At 43.5% G+C, this 26,972-nt stretch overlaps 1 protein-coding gene across 1 annotated transcript in view; it reads right to left on the bottom strand.

Annotated features, from left to right (window-relative positions):
- Positions 1–4,783: 4,783 nt before the first annotated feature.
- Positions 4,784–26,972, bottom strand: part of LOC124788508 (macrophage colony-stimulating factor 1 receptor-like) — a 335,265-nt gene continuing 313,076 nt past the window's right edge. The window contains exon 21 of the mRNA XM_047255777.1: positions 4,784–6,904. The gene's annotated coding sequence lies outside the window, so the exon portion shown is untranslated. The remainder of the gene's footprint in view (positions 6,905–26,972) is intronic.

Raw genomic sequence — 26,972 nt, 5'->3', positions numbered from 1 at the left:
TGTACATAATTTATAAATATTTCATGAAAATTGGATGACCTATGACTAATTCAAGACTCCTGCACCTTTGAAAATGATCAGTGCCTGCCTTCTGATCCAGCAGTAAAGCACGTGCATGCAGAGTGAAAGACTGTGGGATCATATCCTGGGAGGACTGTTTGTTTTTCACTCTACTTTATAACCTACCATTCACCTCTCAATGATGTGGAGATTTGCCAGAAATGAAATGTGGTATAGTTTCCATATTAAACTGTTGGTCCCTTTCCACGCTTGGATAATTGGTTATAGACACACAAATCACTGAAGTGGTGCCCAATTGAAGCAGTTGCTACAGGCCACTGAGTCTCTCACAGTCTTTTTCTGTTTGTATGAGAAGGCTACTATCATGAACTACTGCAGGGATTTTGATATTCAGGCATTCCGCTGCTGTTACCCGTGCCATATTTGATTGGCACTTGGAGTGACTTCTCATGGCAGTTACGAGAGCTGCAGCCAGTATAGGGCACAAAGTGAGCCTGTGACCATTCCAACAACAAATTACCATTTTACGTGCAGCGTGCATTGTTATGTGGTTTTCATTAAGTTATATGAAAGTGGTTATTTTCTCTGAATTTTAATCATAACTCAGTGCACTGGCCCACAAACAAAATTACAACTATACCAGACAAGTCGTCTGACTGTAGACAGCACCATTCACATGATGCCAGAGTGGGATGCTAATGGTATATGAGTATACCTCCTGTAGCAGGTCAAGAACTTTGTTCACTTGTTACCCATTCCTATAACATGTATGGTACATGAGAATCAGACTTTTACATGTGCTGGTGCTGATGTAATACACATGAGACACACTTTATCATTCAGAAGCATTCTTTTATGCATGTCCATAAGATTTGGTTAATCTCACATTGGTTCCTGTCCTCTCACCATGATGGACTGACAGTCTGTTTGTGAGTCATCACACACTGAACATGAAATGAGCTTGTATACTCATTTCTTCCATTTAAAAAAAAAATGTATCTATTGAAAAAACTGCATTGAAATTACAAGGAGACAGAATGACTGGTCAATACTTACATTCAGGAAGCAAAACACTAATTGCTGCTGGCAGATGCACATAAAGATACAAAAAATTATCCTAGCTTTCAGAACTGATAATTACTCCCTCAGAGAGGAAAGAGGGATAAATTTGGGAGGGATAGAAAGTAGGAGCAGGCTAAAGATGAGGATGACAGCTGTTGCAGCAAAGACACGGGGACATAAAGATGTAGCAGAGGTGTCAGAGAAAGTAAGAGACTGAAGATAGTACCTTAGCAAGCACTGTGCTAGCTTCAGTCCAAATGTGATGAAACAGAGTGACAAGTAAAAATGGATTAAAATGAAGAGACATGACAAGTTAAAAGAATTAAGAACTAAGAGGAGAGTGAAAAAGAACATGGGAAAAAATACAACTAGGGACAATGGAAATGAATATAAAAAGGTACAAGGTACCAGAGAAAATAATAGTAAAAAAAAGAAAGGAAGGAAAGGTGTTTATGGGAGGATTGTTGGAGATTAATGTCCCATCTGTGGAGTTCAAGAAACATTGCAACTGTGAGGATACATAAGGCTTGTGTAGTGTAGCAGGCACTCAGATCCCTTGAGTCATTCTGTAGAGTGCACTAACCAACTGGGTACTGGGTGTCCCCAAGGCAGACAGTTCTTCATGCTCTCAGAATTGTGGTCATTTCTATATAAAATGTTGTGCAGTGAATATATTTCAGTCAATAAATAACATGTGGTTTTATGTGTTGCTCTGCCTTTGATGATGTGGAATTTACTAATAATAATAGGGCTGGAGCAAGTGATAGTGGCTGAGTACATGGGCAGCTTTTGTGGATTCATCATCATATTCTCCATGAGACAAAAAATTATTCCTAGTGATTCCGCTCCTGCCTTCCTTCCATACTAAGTTGTAAAAAATCCAGAAACCCTAGCCCTGTAGGGCACACAACTGCCTCCATACAATTACTGTTCCACACTATGCTAGCCTCCACTTACTTTCCACAACAAACAAAACAGTCATCCTAGCAGTCCCACTTTTGCTGGCTTTAAAGCACCTACCAAATGCATCTTTTCTTTGAATTGCTCAAATCCATTCCTATCTTTCCTGGAACACTCATTGTTAATACTGGTGTGGTCTCACTCTACACACACTTACTCTTGGCCTCTCAGCCATAGAATACCACCTCTCTCACTAGCTACATGAAAGACTTCCTAAAATCCATACTCAGTGTCGTCCTCACCTATAACTACATTACGTTTAAGGCCAGACCTATAAACAAATTGTGGGATTACTATGGAAACCAGGCAGTCTTTGTGCTGCTGTAAACAAACAAATCCAGAGAAACATGTGAAACACACAAATTATTGACCAATTAACATTATTCACTGCACACCATTTCATGCAGTAATGACCATGACTTAACTGGCCGAAAGCATGACACAAGGAACCTGGGTGCCTGATACGTTACATGGGCCATTTGGATCCTGCCATCCAGTACTCCATGCAAGGAAATTTGCTCACCAACATACTCTCATACACCTCTTGGACTTAACATCAGTTAGTAACTCCCACTTGCCCCCCCCCCAACCCCCCCTCCCCCACCCCCACCCCCACCACCCCACCCTCCCTTCCTCCTACTTCTCCCTCTTTTGTAGAATTTAATATTTTACTAAATTATTTACTGTATTTCTGTTTTCCTTTTCTGTGTCTTTCCCTTTCTCTGTCCTTTAGGTTTTCCAAATCATGTACCCTTATCTTTACAGTCACCTTACAATGCAGTGATTGTACTGCTGATGCCTGAGATGTAAACTCGTCATGTATGCCAAGGAATAGCTGCCTGTCTAAACTGGGGCATTAGGACCCCAGATAATAGGTACTATGCCAGGTAGCTATTGCTGTGGTGAGTGAGGGATCCATGGGAAGACCCTTTGATCAGTGATTGGAATGAGTAGCATCAGAGTAAATTATCTGAAATGAAGCAGATAAAACTAAATAAAAGTGATGGCTATGCTGAATTGGCTGTCTCATTATAGAGAAGTAAGAATTTTAAAACAGAGAATTTTAATTCCCTGGCATTCCTGTCCTTGTCAACAGCATGGGAACAGAGACAGGTGAGAAGAAGTGAAGTCCAGCAATTTGCCCAGTACTTGGAGCTTTTAACATCTGGTGGAGAACACTGTTGTATCTCAAATACATCAAAGATTTAGTGAAGTCACAGATAATGATAAGATGAGGAACGAGTCTTTATTAAACGGACGCAAAATGTCATTCAATCAGAGGCACTTCACTCTGGTTACATACCAGTCGCAGTTACTCCTCACAAAAGATTGAAAGTGATTCAAGGACTCATATTTCACACTATCTAGAGTGTTGTGTCACTTTGTTCATTGAATCCAGTGAGCTGAAGGACAATAGAGTAGATATGCAAGAAATTGCTCTTGTACTCTCATAAAATTGTGAATTGGATGTAGAGTCTAAAAGGTACCAAGCTACCTTATCCAATATCCTTATCCTTAAGTCACTTTACACATATGCAGCTGTCAAATCATTTATCCATGTACCTATTGTTTTTTGATATGTGCCTTGAAAGAAAGAAAATGCAGTGATACAGTTTTCTTCTTTAAAACACTTTCACAAAACAGAATGCAAGTATTTGCTATACAGTACCAGATTTCATTCTGATACATGTACATTTAACAAAAGGTGGCATTGTAAATTTAGATTCATTAACTGGCTCCCTATAAGAGCAGAACTTCTTGACAGCATCATAGATGGTTGTGCTTAAAAATTCATTATTACATTATTTTGTGCAGTTTTTGTTTCTTATTATTGCTATGGTTTTGCCTTAATCCACAATGTTCTCATTTGTATCCTCGTAATTATTTAAATTCTGTAATACTTAAATTCCACATTGTATCTGAGAGGCAATTGTCCTGTAAATCCATTACACAAAATTTTCAAACTAAATTGGGATTCTGAACTTCCAGCAAATTTTAGACCAAGATATGGGACTGATGCATTACCTACCTGCATCTCTATTTCACTTTTGTGCTTGTTGGAGATGTCTTCTAACTTCTCCTTTCCACATCTTTGTCTTTTCAGTAATCAGACTGAATGTGAAACCAAACAATGGAAAATCTGCGATGGAATAACATTAACTCCAGGATGGAATAACAACAATACATTCAAGATAGAATAATAAAAACATGTGGAGGGCAGTAAGAAAGGGAAACAACCCAGTGCTGTTTCCCTTTGCCACTGTTCTCTATTATGTTTAATTGAACGTGAGAATGATTGAAACATTGAAACTAAAATAGTATTAAGCACTAATTTTTGTTATTAGTTGTTGATTGCTTCTCTCTTTGGGGACCTTATCTGTGTTTTTCATTAAAATTCTTTAAACAGATAGTGTCAGTGACTACATAAGGTGGATTACATAGCAAATGCATTGTTGTTTACTTCTTGTACAGATAAATATTATCAATTTTTGTATCTAGGCTGTGTGCACAGAGGGTGGATAGTAATTACTACCAATTATATATCCAGTAAGACCGTATTTTGTTTTAATTATTGTTAAAAAAAATTCTACGTTGTATATTTATGATTCTGTAATGTAACAAGTCTTTAGTAAGTAAATCAAAATTGATAAATTTGAGAGTTTGCTTTTAATTCAATACTGGTTTTTCAAAATTTTAATGGTAAGCCTAATTACTAACTCAAAACATTTTTCAGCTCAAATTGTATTTATTCTCATTTCTAAGAAAATCAAATTCTGCAAGTTACATTTCATAAACTAATATTTTGGTATCTTATGAGTAGCCACAGTAACTTGGGCAGGAGCACATATAACTTATATGAATAATTAGATAGAGATGAATTATCATTAACATAAAATGAGAAACATTTTTTTTTATATTTTTACATTCTTCTTTAATTTTTAGATTAGTTTTGTACTGAATAAATTTTAAGAATTATCACATTGTTTCATACGTTCACAAAATTCTGGCCCCTTTTTGTTATCACTGGTGAAAATACAGTTCACAGTCCACCCAAAGGTGGTGTTGTGGAATATTTACCACTTTTATCTGTTTCGAACCTATCCATATAAAATAAAATACTGCAACTGACAAATAATTAAAAAAGTGTAATATAAATATAGACTGATTATTTTTATCTATTGAACCTCTTACATCTCTTTGCTAAAGCGAACAATAATGAAATTCCTCAAAATGATCTGAAACTGAGAAAAATCTTTCAGATTAGTCAAAACATTGATCATATTTTTCCAGGTAGGGAGGTAACTGACCATATGCTTTTCAAAAGAACTACTCTAGAATTAGCTGTAACAAATTTAGGGAAACTTCTGCAAATCTAAATATGCCATCCATAAGAATATGAATCCCACCCTTCTTAAATAAAAGTCCAGTGCCTCAGACTGCAGCACCTCTCTCAATCTCTCTTCCGTCACTGCTTTACTGTACTTTTTTTCCTTTTGGTTACAGTTCCTTATCATTCACGCTAGTCAAATTGATAGTTGCAGTAAGAAAAATATTTGGAGATTCATCTGTTTGAGGTATATAAACATACATGCAACATGAATTGCGATGCATATGTTGGTATGCAGACCAGGTGAGGCAAAATTTCAGAACTTTTTTGTAGGATTACGTAGATAAGTGTGCTTATGAAAACTACACCTAAGTGGGTTTCAAACTCTGTGTACAGCAAATTATGATTGAACTCTGCACAAATCTGTAATATAGTATCTGCTGTTTATGTGGGCAGTGCTTTCCAGTAGCTATTTCCTTCATATCCTTTTTTATGGACTAGTGTCACTAGTTGATTGAAACTTTAGTTCTACTTTACTGCAAACAAGAATTTGGCAGTTTTCAGTGATCAGATTGTTATTTCAGATACAGATTGTGCAACACTGCAGAGAGCTGTGTTGTTAAATTTCAAATGGAACTGGTTGATTATGTATGTACTTGATTACAATTAATTTCTATTCTTTGTATCTGGCTAAAAGAAAAACTAATACATATTTATCAAGTAATTGCAGTCTTAGTCATTGATGTAATGTGCGATTAAATATATTTTGCAGTGAACACTTATAATGCAGAAAAGTATTTGCTGTACTTGAGAGTAAAAGGTGAAAGCAGGAAATTTTTACTATCTGCCCACCAAACTGCTAAGTTGTTTATTGATTGCTAACAGGATAGTTCCAAGAACAGAATAACATATATTTCTCTACAATACTTTTTTATATTTTAACCTGTTTACTGCATAAAAAACTAAAGTACATTTGAATTTGACTGTGCAATAATATTGACAGCATTGGTATTAATGTACCATGCTAAGTTACTGTATGTGGACGTCCTTCATTGTGTTCACTCTTGTTGCTTTTCTGCCCACCTCTGACTGTCAATTTGTATCAGAAAAGCAAGCTACAAGCAAACGACTGAGAGTAATACACATGGACAGTCATAACTTTAGTTTTGCTGACAGCACACAGAAGTTAGTTTTAGATATAAATCAAGAAAAAATCCTGTCAGCATATAGTTTTCATTGAATTATGCACTAACTGCATTATAAAATGCTTGCACAGTAATTGTTTCCCCTTCAAAGTTGTATTTTTGTGCATTTTATACTGTAAACCCAGTATTTACAGGATTATTACATTACAAATTTCCTATGTAAGTATTTCACTCTCAAGACACATGTATCCGTTTTGGGATGATTGAAGACAAGAAAGCTCATAGTCTGCTAATGCAAACAGTAGGTGTAGTCCATTGCTTCTCCTTGGAGCATAAAATTCTCAAAGGCTGGGGTCCATATTATCTTGTGTATGTCACCTTCCAGCATCTGCAACATGAAAGTGATTTATACATGGATTATATGAAGTGGCAAGAAAGGGAAGGCTATAGTGGAGAAGCAGCAGCTAGGAAAGAAAAGAGGAAGTAGCCATGAGATGTAAAAGAAAGATGAAAAGGAAACATAAATAAATTGAAACAGTGGTAACAGTGACATGGAAGTGAATGAGAAACTGGAATATTTTGAGGGAAATCTGAGAAGCAAACCATTTTCCATCTGTGAAGATATGGGATAATGGTGCTGCATGGAGGAATATAAATATCACATATGATATAACAAGTAGCATGTCCATGGCTAGAGTGTAGGAGAGCATATTCTATTTGACTGACCACAGAAAGAAAATCATGATGTTAGGTGCTAGTATTTAATTTCACTACAAGAGACCATCCCATCAATTTCACAAGACCTCTGGAAGCCAATTCTGCCATTATATATGTCAGGCTCCAGTTCAGTGACATATAGGCTGCATCTGGCTCGAAGTCTTCAGCTGTAATCATTCATTCATCATGTTCCATAGAGCCCCAGGATGATCTAAAATGTGTAAATTAGCTAAATGGTGAGAATCTCACAAGCAAAACAAACACTGGACATCAGTATATTTGAGAATTGTGTTTGAAACACTTTCACAGCATGGCCTTAAATATAATACACCAGAATGCAAAACTTAAAAAGAAAGTAACTTTCATCTGATGTGTCACGGTCAAGTAACATAGCTTGATGAAACTTGGGTCACACATAGAAAGAACTGTTACAGTGTAGCTTAGAAGGTAACTGAAAGAAATAAGCAATTAGATGAACAGAAATAACACTTTTATTCAAATTATTACAGTGAAGTCACTGTGACTCATGATAGTCCCCTAGGCACTACAAGTTGCAGTACGTGGTTCATAACAGGGTGGGTGGTCAGTGCACATGGCAATGCATACTCTTAAATTTGCTCCCATGCTGGCCATGAGGTTGGTAAGGCATGCTTGTGGTAGGGCTTTCTGTTCCTCCACCAGCTGGATGGTCATTGGTGCATTGGACGTGCTGCAGTACATTGCCCCAACACATCCTGGATGTGCTCAATAGGATTCCAGTTAGGGAAACTGGATGGCCAGTCGATTTGCCAAATATCCTCTCATTCCAAGAGTTCCTCCACCTTCCTAGTTTGATGCAGTCACACACTGCTGTTCATAAAAATTAAGCCGGAGCCAAACGCACACCTAAGAAGATACACCTGTAGAAGGAGAACAGTGTCATAATAAGATTGTATGGTGAGTTTACTGCACCCAAAGATTTGGAGATCAATAATCCTATGCAACATTATGCCTCCACATTCCACAACACCCACACCGCCAAAAAGATTGTGTCTGATAAAGTTTCTAGGATGCATTACATGTTCCCACCTCTCGCCACATAAGAGTATACGCAGCATTATCAAACATTATCATTTTGGTGGTCCATGCATTATGGTATTGGGAGCCGTAATGTTGCATGGGTGTACTGACCTCCAATTCTCTGAACATGGTACACTCACCAGTCAACATTACTGTGGTGTGGTGGTGTGTTGGGGCTTATGGGTGCTCAACATCGAGGTCATCAGCACCCTGACACACGTTAAAAGGAACGAATGTGGACAGACCTAATAAACCTGAAGCACACACTCAAAGAAAGCAGGAAAAGAAGGAAAATGTGACATAAGAAAGTAAAACCTAAGGAAAGGGAAAACATAGTAACAAGAATGCCACAGGAAATTGTCATTGGCTGGCCACTTACATAAAATATGGGCGAGCTTGTCACGCAGTGAGCAAATTAAAACCCTCTCCCCAAAATCTTTGTAAAAACATTTGATATGTCACAGAACTTTAAAACTTTAACTACATTCGTCCGAGTGTTGCCTAAAAGAGATTGCAGGTCTGCTGGCAAGTCAGCAGCGGCCCGCTGGTCAGAAAATAAAACGCAATCCAATAAAACGTGGCGCACAGTGACCTGGACACCGCAAGCATCACACATTGGAGGGTCCTCTCGCTGGAGCAGGAAGCCATGCGACATAGGGCTGTGGCCTATTCGAAGCCAAAAGAGGAGAACCTCGTCTCGTCAATGGGGCTGAAAGGAAGTACACCACACACGCGTTGTGGGCTTGACTATACGGAGCTTATTGTCAGTCACTTCCAGCCACTCATCCTACCACCGACGCATGACTCGTGAGCTCAACAGCAAGGTGAGTGCGTGCAAGAGGATAGCACACTGAGATACTTGTGGATCGAGACACACCTCCTCGGCTGCGAGATCTGCCCTTTAATTCCCAGTAATGCCGACATGCCCCGGAACCCAGCAGAAAGCTACAACTTTCCCCAGTCGCTGTAGTCGGAGGAGGGCATCCTGGATGGTCTGGACTATTTTGTCTGCCGCATACAAATGTTGCAATGAGTGAAGGGCACTGAGTGAATCGGAACAGACAAGAAATTTAGGAGAGGAAGAATGTCTCATCTGCTCCAGTGCCCGCAAGATCGCAGACAATTCTGCATCAAAGACAGTAAAAGTCTGAGGCAGTCGGACCTTGAGGACACGATCCGGAAAAACAACTGAGCAACCAACGGAATCCCCTTGTTTTGACCCATCCGTAAAAACAGCTACGTAGTCATGGTGCTCAGATAAAATGGCAGAAAATGCCGCATTAAAAACGGTGGCAGGAGTGCAATCTCTCTTGTACTGCAATAAATTTAAAATCACTCCGGGCCTCTTCAGTAACCAGGGTGGCAGGCGGTTAAAACCCTGGATTTGGGGTTGTACAGACTCCACACCGAAGGACTCTAGCACACGTTGCACATGGATCCCAAACGGCAACGTAGCCCGGTGACGGCGGGAAAAAAGGCGGTCCAGAGGTGGATGAGCAACAAGATGGTGAGCAGGCGAGGTGGGAGCTGCAAGAAACTAACAAGCCTGGCGCACCAGCAAGAGCTGCTGCCGGATGGTAAGTGGTGGTTCACCAGACTCAGCACAGAGGCTGGGTACAGGACTGGTCCGATAAGCACCCGTGGCCAGTCGAATCCCAGCATGGTGAACAGCGTCAAAGATCTGCAAATAAGACGGCCTTGCTGACCCATATACTATGCACCCATAGTCCAGCCGTGAACGCACAAAAGCTCGATAAAACAGAAGGAGACGTGCCCTGTCCACTCCCCAAGACCTGTGGCTGAGGCACTTGAGGATGTTCAGTGCCTTCAGGGTTCTGGCTTTCAAGTCACGTAGGTGTGGCAGCCATGACAACCTTGAGTCAAAAATTAGGCGCAGTAACCGCACTGTGTCTCTAAAATGTAGGACAGTATTCCCCATATGCAAGGCAGGCAAAGTAAAAAGACAACGAGAATGATTAAAATGAACACAAACACACCTATCGGCAGAAAACCGAAAACCCGTCTTTGCAGCCCACTCCTCTAACCACCGCACTGTTAGCTGCAACTGACAGCTCACGGTTGCAACACTGGAGGAGGAACAGAAAACAACAAAGTCATCCACAAATAAGGAGCACTGTACTGGACTCCTCACTGTAGATGTTATACTGTTGATGGCTATGGCAAAGAGGGTAACGCTTAAAACACTGCCCTGGGGGACACCGTTCTCTTGCTCAAAGCAATCAGACAGTGTGTTACCAACGTGGGTCTGAAAAAACTGCTGAGACAGGAAAGACCGAATGAAAACAGGGGGGCGGCCATGAAAGCCCCATTGATGCAGTTGTGCAAGAATATAGTGTCTCCAAGTAGTATCATATGCCTTACTGATATCAAAGAAGATACCAATACAGTGATGCTGACGGAGGAAAGCCTGCTGAATAGCTGCCTCTAGGAGGGTCACGTTGTCGACTGTGGACCAAAATTTGTGGAATCCACACTGAAAGCGGCTAAGGAGCTGTCTGGCCTCTAACAGCCAGACCAGATGACGGTTAACCATCCGTTCCAGGGTCTTTCCGACACAGCTTGTCAAGGCAATACTACGATAACTACTGGGACATGAGCAGTCCTTTCCTGGTTTGAAGAAAGGGATGAGGATTGCCTCCCTCCACGAGGTGGGGAACACTCCTGTCTGCCATATGAGATTAAAACATTCGAGGAGGATTTCCATTGACACCGCTGGCAGATGTCGAAGCATGGAGTACCGGATGCGGTCGTAACCTGGTGCAGTGTCAGAAGTCTCAGTAACTGCCGATTCAAGTTCCCACATGGAGAAAGGGGAGTTTAGGCCTCAGAACTGTTCGACCGAAAGTCCAAGTTCGCTCTTTCGACAGTCGCACGGTAGCGACGAAACACTGGATCCTGGGTTGCAGTGGCAGTACTTTGTGCAAAATTCTCTGCCAGTGTCTGAGCATTGGCTCTGGGTGTCGTTTGGAGGCATCCCTGGTTCAGGACTGCAGCTGTTGGTAAACGGCTGTGTTTACCGGAAATCCTCCGGATGGCTTCCCATACTTTTGTAGAACAAGTGGAACGGTTGATGGAGTCCAGGAACTCCTGCCATGACCTTTTCTTGCTCTCTTTAATGACATGGCGTGCCCTGGCTCTCGCGATTCGAAAGGCGGTAAGATTGACTGCTGTTGGGCAGCATTTAAATCGGCGAAGAGCCGCACGCCTGTCCCGGATGGCTGAACGGCACTCTTCTGTCCACCAAGGCACAAGGCGGCGCTTAAGAGGGCCAGAAGACTGTGGTTTCGACAGGTCAGCAGCATGATGGATCACAAGTGTGATGTGATCCACCCATTCCTGTAGGCTGTTGTGGCATTCAAAGACAGCCAACCGAGTGAACAGTGGCCAGTTAGCTCTGCCAATCATCCACGATGGCGGCCTCTGCTCCAGCAATACACCATCCAGGAGATGAATGCGGATGGGGAAGTGATCGCTGGAATGAAGGTCGTCAATGACCTCCCAGTGAACAGAGTCAGTGAGGGTTGGAGAGCAGAAAGATAGGTCAATGGCTGAGAATGACCCAGTAGCAGTAGAGAAATGAGTCAGAGTACCTGTGTTGAGGATGCACAACACTTGAGACGTTAGGAGGCTCTCCAAAATTCGACCTCAAGTGCAAAGAGAAGTGGAGCCCCACAGGACATGATGGGCATTGAAGTCTCCCAGGAGGAGAAATGGGTGGGGGAGATGGTCGATAAGATCTGTGGGAGCGTCTAAGGTCATTGCATCCAGAGGGGGTAAATAAAGGGAGCAAACGGTAAGCCTCCGACGTGAATGAATTTCAACTGCAACTGCTTGCAGGTCAGTATCCAGGGGGAGAGCAGAGGAGTGGTGGTCATTATTAACAAACACGGCGACTCCGCTTTTGACCCTTTCTCCAGTCAGGTCATCTTTGCGATATAACGTATAGCCCCTTAGTACAGGAGCTTCAGATGGTTTGAAATGCATTTCCTGTAAACACAAGCACAGGGGGTGTTGCCGTGCTAGGAGGTTCAGTTCCTCCACATGTGCCCGGAATCTATTCATGTTCCACTGTATAATGGGAGCCATCTATCTTCATTCTCACTTTCTGTCGGGGAGGAGAGCCCACAACAGGTGGAGGCTCAGTTTTGGGGCGAGATGATTGCCCCAGTCTGACATCAACCTCCATTGCCTCTGAAGAGGAGTTGAGAGAGACGTCAGAGAGAATGACATCAACATCAGCAGACTGTATAACTTCAGTCTCCTTTAGTGGGCGAGTTTTTACCTTTGGCTTTGGCTTTGATTTTCTGGCCTGAGGTGGCATTGGAGACAAAACCTCAGAAGCAGTAGGGGGTGTAGCAGCGCTGGGGAGTGCACAAGACTGGACCCGAGAAGGGACAGGAATTTCCATGATGTCAGCTACCAAGCTACCATGGCCTGGTCAGAAGGCGGGGGAGGGGGGGGGGGGGGGGGAGCAGCAGGCTTCACAGGAACGGCAGCAGCACACGTACATTGACAAACACAGGTGCTAGTGCTGACAGTAGCAACCTCCATTTGTGTAGCGGCATCGGTTTTCAAGACTGGCTGTTTCAGAACGGGAGAAAAGGAAGCAGCGAACGTGGGCGGCTGCATGGACTTGTAAATTTTCTTTGTCTCACCATACGGGATGCGTTTTGTGGTTTTAAGTTCCTGGATCTTCCGTTCCTCAAGGAAAACTCTGCATTCCCTACTCCACACAGGGTGATCCCCAGAGCAGTTGACACACTTGGGAGGAGAGGAGCAACCAACTCCCTCATGGGCGGCTTTACCACAATTCCTGCAAGTGGCTTCCCCTCTACAGCTGAGAGTAGTGTGTCCAAAGTGTTGGCATTTAAAACATCACATGGGGTTGGGGTAATAAGGACGTACACTGAGACGTAGGAAACCTACCTTCACATGCTCTGGCAATTTGGTGCTGCTAAACGCAAGGATAGAAGAGTCAGATTTCATGAGAGCACCATCCACCCGTTTCATGTGTTGCACGTCGATAGTTCCTTCCCGGGACCATTCAGCCTTCAGTTCGTCTTGGGGAATGTCAACGAGATCTCTGCAAGTCACAACACCCTTGCTGTAGTTCAAGCTGTTGTGAAATTCAGTCTCTATCGCAAACTCCCCAAGAAATTTTGCCTTCTGAAGGTTCTGGACTTGCTGGAAGCTAGATGTTTCAACCAACAAGGTGCCATTTTGCAAGTGCTTTACATATTTTAATGTGCCAGCAATACCTTCTAAGCCCTTCTGTGTATAAAATCGTGAAACTTTATGAAAACTCCCATCTTTTCTTTTAATTATAAGAAACACATTCTGTGAAGCAGCATGCGTTCTGTTACTACTAACGGAATCAGGAGGACTGGCTACACGAGTCCTCTTGTTAGATTGGGTGTTAGAACCTACCAGCGGCCCACCCTTTCCGCTGGGAGGAGAAGAAAAGTTTGAGGGTTCCATCTCGGTTCCACGAGCAGCTAGGGAACTAGAAGTCCACCTAGACAGAGCCCCGCGTGCCTAGGTAAGAATTATACAACTGAGGTGTGGCAGGTTCCCCAGAGGTTGCCCGCTAATGACTGTTCCACCTCAACAGCCATGCATCTCATCAGCGTGCAGCACACCTTGAGATTGAGGGGTTGTTTATAGAGGTTTATTCTATCCTCGCGATCAAGCCAAGATCCCCATTCCCTGAGACACACAACGTTCCACCGCCCCGCTGCACGGTGGTCGCTGAAATATGTTCAGAGCTTACGGTGACAGGGGACTGGCGGCGCTTACCAGTCCCCAGCTCAGGAACCCCGGGGTCGCCAAGCCTGTACCCAGCAAATGAATGCTGAGCACGGCTACATCGAACAATTCAGGTGGAGGAACTCTTGGAATGAGAGAATTTTGGCGAATGAATTGGCCTGCCAGTTCCCCAGACTTAAATACCACCGAGCAAGTGTGGGATACATTAGGGAGATGCATTGTAGCACATTCATGTGCACCAATGACCGTCCAGCAGCTGACGCCTGTGCTCATGAAGAAATGGAAGACGCTTCCACAAGAATTCTTTATCAACCTTGTGGCCAGCTTGGTAGCACACTGCTGGCCATTCACTGCCATCAGTGGTGATCACATACCATATTACGAACCATGTCCTGTCTTATGTAATATCCAGGGGGGCATCATGAACGATGGTGACTTTAATGTAATTTTTGTCTTTAAATAAAAGTGCCAGTTCTGCTTGCCTCATTGTTCATTTCATTCAGTTACCTTTTGTACTACATTGTAGCAGTTCTTTCTATGTATGATTCATGTTTCACCAAGCTATGTTACTTGGTAGTGACACATAAAAGTGAAATGTACTTTCATCCTTACGTTTTCCACACCATTATTTCCAAATATTCTATTTTACAAACAAGTGTCCTATAAGTGGGGTGCATCCTAAACAAGAAAAGTCTCTAGTCAACAAAGGAGTACGTTGAAGCAATTGAGAAATTTGTATTCATATCTGTGTCAAACTGAGAAATTTTACATTCATATTTCTCTTCCAAAAAGGTGAAAGAAATCATCTGAAAGCATGGTTTCAAATGCATAGAAGAAGTTCTGCAAGAGTATTCCTGAACTTTGTTCCCAAATAAGCACACTATATGATCTTCATTCTGCTATTTCTTATGCTCCTCTTCACAACGTACAGAGTGACCCTTGCGTTTAGTTTATCATTCCAAGCAAAATATGTTTCCTTTGGTAGGATTTATTTTCAAGCAATGAAGCACTCAATATCTCTCCTATTATGATCTCCAGCATTGTGAAATATGGTTAGCCTCAGCTGTATATAAGTTGTTACAAGAATATACTGTCAAAATTTGAGGAGTTATAGATGGAGTATTAAGCAACAATTTTAGGGTAGGAATCCATATCTTGAATCAGTATCCAATGATGCTAAAAAGTGTCAAAGTTATAGGTCAACCCTTCAGCAGAAAACTTGAGTTTGTAGACTCTGCAGTCTTGTTGAGTCACATGTAGACTTGTTATATGCCACCTGATATACCCAAATACCATCAAGCTTCTACTTAGATTTCTGCTTGCACTTTGTCACCATCAAATTCATATTTGCTGTCCAAGGGATAGCTAGTAACATGCATTTTTCCCTATATTTTCAATATGCTTAGCATTGTTGCATTACATATTTTCTTATTCACAGTTTTTTCCTCAGCACACCATCTACAATGCCTCAAAATTTATCAATATACTTTTGGTTGCACCATGTATAGTGTGAAACCCTACTGTTAGTTTCTCAGATGTTCTTGGGAAAATGGGACAGTAACAGAGCCATATGTGTAGATGTCCTTCATTGTCTTTGTAAGTCTCTGTGATGTTGCTGGTCATCCAGATTTTCATCATCAGAGATAAGCTTGTGCAACAGGTACTGTGCTGAACATCTCTAGCCCCTGGTAGTAGTGCCATCTGTGCACCTAAGAGTTGACAGCACTGTCGGCATCTTTATTTTATTTGTTAGAAGTTTAAATGGTTTCCCCTAAGTATTGTTTTGTAGCTGAAGTTTGACAAAATTGCTACAGTGATCTAAAGAATATGGCCCTGGAGCACGTCAGCTGGACTATGGCCACTGCTCTGTATGTTGCTAGAAAACTTTTTAAAGCTATCTCAGAAGTGGCCATTTATAATTCTTTAAGCATTTGATTATAAAAATATGCACAAATCTCTCCACAGTGTCATTGGATGCAGATGCCGGATGGAATGAGGGCTGGCTAGATGTCTGCTGCCATCGAGCAGAACCACTTGTCAGTCACAAGGCTATGAGGAGAAGATTTTAAATAAAGCCATAGTGGTGACTGTCATGATGATAAGCTGAAACTTTGCCACAGATGGGAAATGGGAGTATGCATCTATTACAATGAGTCACATGGCTCTTCCAGCAGGAAAAAGGCTGTGAAGGCACTGGTTGATGCATTCTACATGCTTCATAATTAACAAAAAAGTTTGTAATGTTTTCAGTTGTTTTTGGCCAATGAACATACTTCCTAGAAAGATAGTTCATCCTTGCAATCCCCCAATATGATTTGTGAAGTGAGTTCAAAAGCAGTATTGCAGGAAGGAAGAAATAACAAACCTGCATACTTCATTTTTATATGTTAAGAGAAGACCACCTTTTTAAAGCTTGCCCATGATTAGAGCTTGTGTGCACTACAATTGGGCAATTTGAATTTAGGCCTGAAACTTGACAGTAATGTTTGTGGTGAGTAATTAGTTGAAATGTATTGTCATATAGAAATACACTCCTGGAAATTGAAATAAGAACACCGTGAATTCATTGTCCCAGGAAGGGGAAACTTTATTGACACATTCCTGGGGTCAGATACATCACATGATCACACTGACAGAACCACAGGCACATAGACATAGGCAACAGAGCATGCACAATGTCGGCACTAGTACAGTGTATATCCACCTTTCGCAGCAATGCAGGCTGCTATTCTCCCATGGAGACGATCGTAGAGATGCTGGATGTAGTCCTGTGGAACGGCTTGCCATGCCATTTCCACCTGGCGCCTCAGTTGGACCAGCGTTCGTGCTGGACGTGCAGACCGCGTGAGACGACGCTTCATCCAGTCCCAAACATGCTCAATGGGGGACAGATCCGGAGATCTTGCTGGCCAGGGTAGTTGACTTTCACCTTCTAGAGCACGTTGGGTGGCAGGGGATACATGCGGACGTGCATTGTCCTGTTGGAACAGCAAGTTCCCTTGCCGGTCTAGGAATGGTAGAACGATGAGTTCGATGACGGTTTGGATGTACCGTGCACTATTCAGTGTCCCCTCGACGATCACCAGTGGTGTACGGCCAGTGTAGGAGATCGCTCCCCACACCATGATGCCGGGTGTTGGCCCTGTGTGCCTCGGTCTTATGCAGTCCTGATTGTGGCGCTCACCTGCACAGCGCCAAACACGCATACGACCATCATTGGCACCAAGGCAGAAGCGACTCTCATCGCTGAAGACGACACGTCTCCATTCGTCCCTCCATTCACGCCTGTCGCGACACCACTGGAGGCGGGCTGCACGATGTTGGAGCGTGAGCGGAAGACGGCCTAACGGTGTGCGGGACCGTAGCCCAGCTTCATGGAGACGGTTGCGAATGGTCCTCGCCGATACCCCAGGAGCAACAGTGTCCCTAATTTGCTGGGAAGTGGCAGTGCGGTCCCATACGGCACTGCGTAGGATCCTACGGTCTTGGCGTGCATCCGTGCGTCGCTGCGGTCCGGTCCCAGGTCGACGGGCACGTGCACCTTCCGCCGACCACTGGCGACAACATCGATGTACTGTGGAGACCTCACGCCCCACGTGTTGAGCAATTCGGCGGTACGTCCACCCGGCCTCCTGCATGCCCACTATACGCCCTCGCTCAAAGTCCGTCAACTGCACATACGGTTCACGTCCACGCTGTCGCGGCATGCTACCAGTGTTAAAGACTGCGATGGAGCTCCGTATGCCACGGCAAACTGGCTGACACTGACGGCGGCGGTGCACAAATGCTGCGCAGCTAGCGCCATTCGACGGCCAACACCGCGGTTCCTGGTGTGTCCGCTGAGCTGTGAGTGTGATCATTGCTTGTACAGCCCTCTCGCAGTGTCCGGAGCAAGTATGGTGGGTCTGACACACCGGTGTCAATGTGTTCTTTTTTCCATTTCCAGGAGTGTATTTTAAATTTCTATACCCTAAAAATAATGACAAGGCCTTCCTTTTATGTGTTTATGATAAGGTATTTGATTCAAAGACCAATGGTCTCTCAGAACTGCCAGGAAAGCTATGTGATATATGACTGTAACAATACCATGAGCAAAGGCATTGTTTCTTGGACCAGGGAAAGATCTGGTGGATATGTCACTTACAGGATGATGACTATAATTTGTTTTTGAGTTGCTGAAACTCTTATTAACAAGTTTGGAGTAAGTAAAATTTTGTGTGTTTTGGTTACAACGGGCTCAGAGGATAAGTGATTTGGCTGCTTGAGGTATGAACACACACCAAAATTTATTTTGACCAGGAACGCTAGTAAATGTTTAAAGTAAATAACTCAGTTTCATCTGTCACAAAGGTTATATCCAGTTTTTCCTCTGGTATAATATGGATTCATCATATATATTGCTTGGAAAGCGGAAAAAAACCTGATAAATTCTATGTAAGTTTTTTTGGACAAAATGGATGAAAAAACCCATGAGAAGAGACATGAACCACAAATTTAAAAAAATCATATTTCAACAGGCTATTGTACCTATATGTAAAAGGTGTACTGGCAATGGAAAAACTGAGGGTTCTGAAGTACAAATCATTGGTACCCTCTAAGCTTTTGCCTATTTCCACATATAATAAAATTTGATGTTAGAATTTGTTTTGTCCAATGAAGAGGTCACAGCAGGCAAAGATGAACAATTTGCAGATTTTCCAGAACTGTACTTGAAAGATGGAATCTAATCACTGGACAATTGTTGGACAAAGTGACCTTAAATGGGACTACATCAAACTATAAGCTTGTAACAACAACAGAAATTCCTGGGTGGAATAATATGTAAAATAAAGGAAAGGTAACCACTAACCTATATCTGACATATGTGACACATAGACACACACAACAGTAAACTATAATTATGTTAGCTTTCAAGCTCTTGATCTTTCCTAGTAGAAGTATACACATTCATGCACACAGACATCCAAATGCACATGCCCATGGCAAGACCAACGGTCAATTATCGATAGGTGTTCCCTGGCCAGATGGAGGTGGGGAGGGGGTAGGGAAGGATGCATGATGCAAGGAGGGGATAGTGGGATAGTGTGAGGCAGGTCTTTTGACAGATGACTCAATGTCTGTACAACAAGGCCAAAGGAGTTCAGAGGGTAGAGCATATAAGAGGTGGAGAGGGAGGGGAGGAAAGGAGAGGAAGGTGGACATGGGTCTCACAGAGGCCAAGGGCATGTGCATTTGGGTGTCTGTGTGGTTCTGTGCATGAATGTGTGTACTTCTGCTAGAGAAAGAGCAAGAGCTCCAAAGCTAGTATAAATACTGTTTTCTATTGCATCTATCTATGTACCACACATCAGTCAGCTGTAGGTGAGCAGTTGCCTTACCTTTATTTTACTTATGATGCCATTCAGGAATTCGTTGTTATACATTGCTGATTCAGTTCTCTCCCATCCTATTCCTTTTTGTCTTTGTTACTGTCATTCTTTCTTATCTACAACTCATCTGCCAATTCTTTATTCCTTAATGTGTCCATAATTTCTTCTCCTCTACAGTACCTGCAGCCAAAGTACACACTGGCCACCCTCTGTTGCTCAGTTTTAATGCCCACAGTTGTAATAACCCACCATGCTCATAAGTGCTGTAGTATATTTTCAGTCTCTCACAGTGGTAGCCCCTTTTCGAACATTTAATTCCAGTGCTGTTTTTAACACATTCCCCACTCTTGACATGTGCTGCCAAACCTGACTGTTAACCAACTGTGTTGCAGTGTGCTCCCTGCCGTCGTTGGATAAGCAGCTGCAGCAGCAAGTCGTATACTCCTAGCTCACTCATTTGTTACATAGTTTAATTCTTAATTTCTTTGCGTGTTTTTGGTACTTGCATTGTCTAATTCATAAATTTCTGGCGTATTATAGTATTTGAGAGTTGCAGCATCACGTTTTCGTACCTGAATAGTGTAAATTCGCGTAGTCGTTTGTCTTCTGTTTTTGTTTCGAACGGCCAGTGTCGGTTGGTCACAGTCAGTGTGCTCCCTGCCGTCGTTGGATAAGCAGCTGCAGCAGCAAGTCGTATACTCCTAGCTCACTCATTTGTTACATAGTTTAATTCTTAATTTCTTTGCGTGTTTTTGGTACTTGCATTGTTTAATTCATAAATTTTGGGCGTATTATAGTATTTGAGAGTTGTAGCATCGCGTTTTAGTACCTGAATAGTGTAAAATCACGTAGTCTCCTTCCGCCGCCGAGCAGTGTGTCAGCAGTGCGCAAGTAGCAGCATTACTGCATTTACTAGGCAATCTTGTATTTTAATAACCGTTTAAATTTTGTGTCGATTTGTTTGCGCTCTCTGTAGATTAGTTCAGACGTTCTTTGCACAACAGTTTTTAGCATGGATAGGGACTGTAACTGCTGTGTTGGGATACAGGCTGAGTTGGCATCCCTTCGCTCCCAGCTTCAGGCAGTGTTGGCTTCGGTCACACAGCTTGAGGCTGTTGCCAATGGGCATCACTGTGGGGTTCCAGATGGGGGTTTGTCGGGGACGGCCAGCTCGTCCCACGCATCCCCCGATTGGACTACGACTGTGGTTGCCCGGGATACTGCCCGCATTGACGCTGATCCCTCACCTGTGGTAGAGTGGGAGGTCGTCTCAAGGTGTGGCAGGGGGCGAAAGACATTCTGGAGGGCTGAACGGAAGGCCTCTCCAGTTTGTCGGACGAACCGGTTTCAGGCTCTGTCTCAGGCTGATACTGATCTTCGGCCTGACATGGCTGCTTGTCCTGTTCCAGAGGTTGCCCCTCAGTCTGCAAGATCCGGGCGGTCGCAGAGGGTGGGCTTACTGGTAGTTGGGAGCTCCAACGTCAGGCGCGTAATGGGGCCCCTTAGGGATATGGCAGCAAGAGAGGGGAAGAAAACCAATGTGCACTCCGTGTGCATACCGGGGGGAGTCATTCCAGATGTGGAAAGGGTCCTTCCGGATGCCATGAAGGGTACAGGGTGCACCCATCTGCAGGTGGTCGCTCATGTCGGCACCAATGATGTGTGTCGCTATGGATCCGAGGAAATCCTCTCTGGCTTCCAGCGGCTATCTGATTTGGTGAAGACTGCCAGTCTCACTAGCGGGATGAAAGCAGAGCTCACCATCTGCAGCATCGTCGACAGGACTGACTGCGGACCTTTGGTACAGAGCCGAGTGGAGGGTCTGAATCAGAGGCTGAGACGGTTCTGCGACCGTGTGGGCTGCAGATTCCTCGACTTGTGCCATAGGGTGGTGGGGTTTCGGGTTCCGCTGGATAGGTCAGGAGTCCACTACACGCAACAAGCAGCTACATGGGTAGCAGGGGTTGTGTGGCGTGGGCTGGACGGTTTCTTAGGTTAGATGGCCTTGGGCAAGTACAGAAAGGGCAACAGCCTCAATGGGTGCAGGGCAAAGTCAGGACATGCGGGGACCTAGCAGCAATCGGTATTGTAATTGTAAACTGTCGAAGCTGTGTTGGTAAAGTACCGGAACTTCAAGTGCTGATAGAAAGCACCGAAGCCGAAATCGTTATAGGTACAGAAAGCTGGTTGAAGCCAGAGATAAATTCTGCCGAAATTTTTACAAAGGTGCAGACGGTGTTTAGAAAGGATAGATTGCATGCAACCGGTGGTGGAGTGTTCATCGCATTAGTAGTAGTTTATCCTGTAGTGAAATAGAAGTGGATAGTTCCTGTGAATTATTATGGGTGGAGGTTACACTCAACAACCGAGCTAGGTTAATAATTGGCTCCTTTTACCGACCTCCCGACTCAGCAGCATTAGTGGCAGAACAACTGAGAGAAAATTTGGAATACATTTCACATAAATTTTCTCAGCATGTTATAGTCTCAGGTGGAGATTTCAATTTACTAGATATAGACTGGGACACTCAGATGTTTAGGACGGGTGGTAGGGACAGAGCATCGAGTGACATTATACTGAGTGCACTATCCGAAAATTACCTCGAGCAATTAAACAGAGAACCGACTCATGGAGATAACATCTTGGACCTACTGATAACAAACAGACCCGAACTTTTTGACTCTGTATGTACAGAACAGGGAATCAGTGATCATAAGGCCGTTGCAGCATCCCTGAATATGGAAGTTAGTAGGAATATAAAAAAAAAAAGGGAGGAAGGTTTATCTGTTTAGCAAGAGTAATAGAAGGCAGATTTCAGACTACCTGACAGATCAAAATGAAAATTTCTGTTCCGACACGGACAATGTTGAGTGTTTATGGAAAAAGTTCAAGGCAATCGTAAAATGCGTTTTAGACAGGTACGTGCCGAGTAAAACTGTGAGGGACGGGAAAAACCCACCGTGGTACAACAGCAAAGTTAGGAAACTACTGCGAAAGCAAAGAGAGCTTCACTCTAAGTTTAAACGCAGCCAAAACCTCTCAGACAAATAGAAGCTAAACGATGTCAAAGTTAGCGTAAGGAGGGCTATGCGTGAAGCGTTCAGTGAATTCGAAAGTAAAATTCTATGTACCGACTTGACAGAAAATCCTAGGAAGTTCTGGTCTTACGTTAAATCAGTACGTGGTTCGAAACAGCATATCCAGACACTCCGGGGTGATGATGGCATTAAAACAGAGGATGACATGCGTAAAGCTGAAATACTAAACACCTTTTTCCAAAGCTGTTTCACAGAGGAAGACCGCACTGCAGTTCCTTCTCTAAATCCTCACACAAACGAAAAAATGGCTGACATCGAAATAAGTGTCCAAGGAATAGAAAAGCAACTGGAATCACTCAACAGAGGAAAGTCCACTGGACCTGACAGGATACCAATTCGATTCTACACAGAGTACGTGAAAGAACTTGCCCCCCTTCTAACAGCCGTGTACCGCAAGTCTCTAGAGGAATGGAAGGTTCCAAATCATTGGAAAAGAGCACAGGTAGTCCCAGTCTTCAAGAAGGGTCGTCGAGCAGATGCACAAAACTATAGACCTATATCTCTGACGTCAATCTGTTGTAGAATTTTAGAACATGTTTTTTGCTCGAGTATCATGTCGTTTTTGGAAACCCAGAATCTACTCTGTAGGAATCAACATGGATTCCGGAAACAGCGATCGTGTGAGACCCAACTCGTTTTATTTGTTCATGAGACCCAGAAAATATTAGATACAGGCTCCCAGGTAGATGCTATTTTTCTTGACTTCCAGAAGGCGTTCAATACAGTTCCGCACTGTCGCCTGATAAACAAAGTAAGAGCCTACGGAATATCAGACCAGTTGTGTGGCTGGATTGAAGAGTTTTTAGCAAACAGAACACAGCATGTTGTTATCAATGGATAGACGTCTACAGATGTTAAAGTAACCTCTGGCATGCCACAGAGGAGTGTTATGGGACCATTGCTTTTCACAATATATATAAATGACCTAGTAGATAGTGTCGGAAGTCCCATGCGGCTTTTCGCGGATGATGCTGTAGTATACAGAGAAGTTGCAGCATTAGAAAATTGTAGCGAAATGCAGAAAGATCTGCAGCGGATAGGCACTTGGTGCAGGGAGTGGCAACTGACCCTTAACATAGACAAATGTAATATATTGCGAATACATAGAAAGAAGGATCCTTTATTGTATGATTATATGATAGCGGAACAAACACTGGTAGCAGTTACTTCTGTAAAATATCTGGGAGTATGCGTGCGGAACGATTTGAAGTGGAACGATCATATAAAATTAATTGTTGGTAAAGGGTGTACCAGGTTGAGATTCATTGGGAGAGTCCTTAGAAAATGTAGTCCATCAACAAAGGAGGTGGCTTACAAAACACTCGTTCGACCTATACTTGAGTATTGCTCATCAGTGTGGGATCCGTACCGGATCGGGTTGACGGAGGAGATAGAGAAGATCCAAAGAAGAGCGGCGCGTTTCGTCACAGGGTTATTTGGTAACCGTGATAGCGTTACGGAGATGTTTAGCAAACTCAAGTGGCAGACTCTGCAAGAGAGGCGCTCTGCATCGTGGTGTAGCTTGCTCGCCGGATTTCAAGAGGGTGCGTTTCTGGATGAGGTATCGAATATATTGCTTCCCCCTACTTATACCTCCCGAGGAGATCACGAATGTAAAATTAGAGAGATTAGAGTGCGCACGGAGGCTTTCAGACAGTTGTTCTTCCCGCGAACCATACGTGACTGGAACAGGAAAGGGAGGTAATGACAGTGGCACATAAAGTGCCCTCCGCCACACACCGTTGGGTGGCTTGTGGAGTATAAATGTAGATGTAGATGCAGAACATCAAATGTGTTTATTTACTGTGTTGCATGTCAATTTGTGATCAAACATATCTATTTATAAATGTGCCTCTTACTTCCTACTTTGAAATATTATATGACCTTCCTTATAGCTTCCCAAATAACTCTTTATGTAACACCTACTATTTATTTCCAATATAATACCTCGAACACTAATTTTCACCTTCCTATTTTCAATCTTTTTAACTATGTGTATTTTTTCAGTCACTCCTTTTGTCGCCTATCCATCTGATCATGAATCCCTGTCCATTCTACTTCCACCAATTCCACAAACTCTCCTTTTTTACTAGCCAAACTCAAATCACACTTCCTCTTTCTGAAATCTTGACTGCGCATGGCATCCCACCGAATGGGCTTACATTAAAATTGGCATCTAGGGCTGTCAATCATCCTACTGCAAGCACCTTCACCTTTTTCAGTTCCATCAGCCCCTCATCCTCACCAGTCTGGTCCTTCATAATGATATCTACACTCAAACCATAATGCTGTCACAAAATCCTTTCACTCTGTGACAATGATTTCCTTAATGCTATTTCTATAATAATCCCTGTCTCCCCCCTCATCTCCATCTTCCTCCCCTCTGCTCCCTCCCTCTCCCCACCTTCTCTACTTCTTATATGCTCTACCCTCTGAACTCCTTTCGTCTTGTTGTATGACCACTGAGTCACCTGTCAAAGGACCTGCTCCACAATAATCCACTATCCCCTCCCTGCCTCATGTGTCTTTCCCTACCCTCTCCCCTCCACCATCTGCCCACACAACTGCAATCAATAATCTACAGTCAGTCTCACCATGGCTATGGACCTGTTTGGCTGTCTGTGTGGTCGTGTGTATGAATGTGTGCATTTCTAAAAGATGAAGAGCAAGAGCTCATAAACTAGTATAAATAGTGTTTCCTGTTGTGTGTGTCTAAGTGCCACGCATCATTCATCTAAAGGTGGTGAATGGTTGCCTTTCCTTTATTTTATGAAGTGCCACAAGCACTGGACACAGTTGACATGATTTCATATCCATGAAGCCATGTGATGCCAGCCACTTCCCTGGTATTCATTTGCTGGGCACCCTTTATAGGACCACCACCTGCATCTCTCCAGTAGTCTAATGTTGAGTCTGATTCCAAGTAAATGAAGAGTCCAAGACGCAGTGTTACTGGACCAAGGCAATGCCAGCGCACTACTGATTGTGACCACAACCAAGTCTGAGCCTGTAGAGAAACCTATGGTGGCAGACTGTGTGCTTTCTCTCCCACTTTTGTAGGACTGTACTCAATAAGTGACATTCTTATTAGATCATGATGATCTCTTGTGTTGTCTCATAGAGAATCAGTATTCTGTTGTTCATGTTTTCTTGTTGGTTTCTTATAGATATTAATTTTTATTGTTCAGTGCCACCTAGGCACCTACTTCTTTTATGTGTACACCATCTCACAAAGGGATACTTCAGTTGACGATGAGGATAAACTTTTCATGCTTCTTGTGTCTTCAGAATTTTGTTCCAGTATCTGTGCTCATCCAGGTAGCTCTCTCTCTGCATTAGTGCATTTGCACTCACATTCAACTGACGCTCTTCTTGTCTCTTTTTGCTTGCCCTTTTCTCATGGCTTTTGCACCAGAACTTACACTTCTGCTTCTTGTCTAGTTGTGGAGTAAGCAGTAGCTCCATCTGAACAGGGAAATTGCTCATTTGCTTCAGTGCTTCCAGTGGTGGCATCCTCCGGTGTTACAGCTGAGACTACACAGCTTCTGCTTCATGGATGTCACTTCCTGCATACCTCAGAGCTCCTCTGATGGCACCTTTCCTGTACTGACATGTTCCCAGCACAGGTTGACACACCACTACACCTGCTTCCTTCCAACTTTGATGCAGCCTTGGATTCTTGGCACACCTTCCTGGTTGCACTGGACCGCCTACTCCACAACTGTGCTCATTCCGATGCTTCTCTGCTCGCTACCTCCACCCCAGCCCCCGACCCTGACCTATGGCCCCTGCCCACTCAGTTTCTCATAGACTCACATCCTGCACTGTTATCTCAGACTCGTCCACCATGGCTCTTCAGGCACCTCCTGAAGTGGCGCATCCCGATGTGGCTCCTGTGCCGCTTCTACGACCTCTCCCATGCCTCCTGAGGTGGTGCCTCTGTCCACTCTGGTGCCTACTGACACAGCTCCTACAACCACTCTGATACCTCCCAGCATGGTTCCTATGACCACTCTGCTGCTTCCTGATGTGGCATGGTACCTCCCGATGCGGTGGCGCCTCCACCCACTCCAGTGCATCCTGACGTGACTCCTAGGACCACTCTGGCGCCTTCTGATATGGCTTCTACACCTCGCATGATGCCTCCCCTTGCAGCTCCTATGCTAGCTATGGCACCTGCCCCAGCTGCAGTGCCTCCTCATGACACACAACCAATGTGGCATCTCCACCCAATGCAGCTCTGCTGGTTCTCATACTTGCAGCATACCTGCCACCCTCTCGGTGGCTTCTACTACTGCCAACACTGCAGCTGGCGTGGTCGATGGCCCTCTCCGTCCGACCCACTATTGGCCTTCAGTGCCCTAAATGTCCATCCATTCCATGTTCTTCCTGGCTCCTTCTGCAGCTACCATGGCTCATCTTCCTT

Source organism: Schistocerca piceifrons, chromosome 3, assembly GCF_021461385.2.
Source record: "Schistocerca piceifrons isolate TAMUIC-IGC-003096 chromosome 3, iqSchPice1.1, whole genome shotgun sequence".
NCBI classification, from domain to species: domain Eukaryota; kingdom Metazoa; phylum Arthropoda; class Insecta; order Orthoptera; family Acrididae; genus Schistocerca; species Schistocerca piceifrons.
The sequence above is the reverse complement of the archived record's forward strand: the minus strand, read 5'-3'. Positions and strand labels throughout refer to the sequence as shown.